The sequence below is a fragment of the Fukomys damarensis genome, unplaced genomic scaffold (assembly GCF_012274545.1).
Source record: "Fukomys damarensis isolate Sample0158 unplaced genomic scaffold, DMR_v1.0_HiC HiC_scaffold_15, whole genome shotgun sequence".
Classification (NCBI taxonomy): Eukaryota; Metazoa; Chordata; class Mammalia; order Rodentia; family Bathyergidae; genus Fukomys; species Fukomys damarensis.
Genome location: NW_022900927.1, coordinates 19,713,966 through 19,714,260, shown reverse-complemented (window position 1 = coordinate 19,714,260; position 295 = coordinate 19,713,966). Strand labels below are relative to the sequence as shown.

The window sequence follows — 295 nt, the reverse complement described above, 5'->3', positions numbered from 1 at the left end:
GGGGGGGGAGGGGGATAGGCCTTGCGCACGGCCTAGTAGGCCGCGCCGGAGCCAGGGCCTCGCGTGAATGGCCAACCAGGCAAAGTGAGGTGCCAGGCGCACACGCCGGACTACGAGAGGCCGGGGCTCGATACTTGAGCCGGAGAACGATACGAAACAAGGCATGAAAGGAAATAGAGGCTATAACCGGAGGCGGAGAAAAATTTTTAAGCTTACCTGCAGGCGCGAGACGACTGAGGGGAAAAGGGGAGCGGGCGGGAAGGGGAAGGGCGGGAGGCCGGGGGCGGAACAATAG

General features: G+C 63.1%; 1 protein-coding gene across 17 annotated transcripts in view; it reads right to left on the bottom strand.

Annotated features, from left to right (window-relative positions):
- The window catches only part of Pcbp2 (poly(rC) binding protein 2), a 25,335-nt gene extending 25,040 nt beyond the window's left edge, over positions 1 to 295 (bottom strand). For all 17 annotated transcript variants that reach the window (XM_010609343.2, XM_019205273.1, XM_010609345.2 and 14 more), the window contains exon 1: positions 217 to 295. The gene's annotated coding sequence lies outside the window, so the exon portion shown is untranslated. The remainder of the gene's footprint in view (positions 1 to 216) is intronic.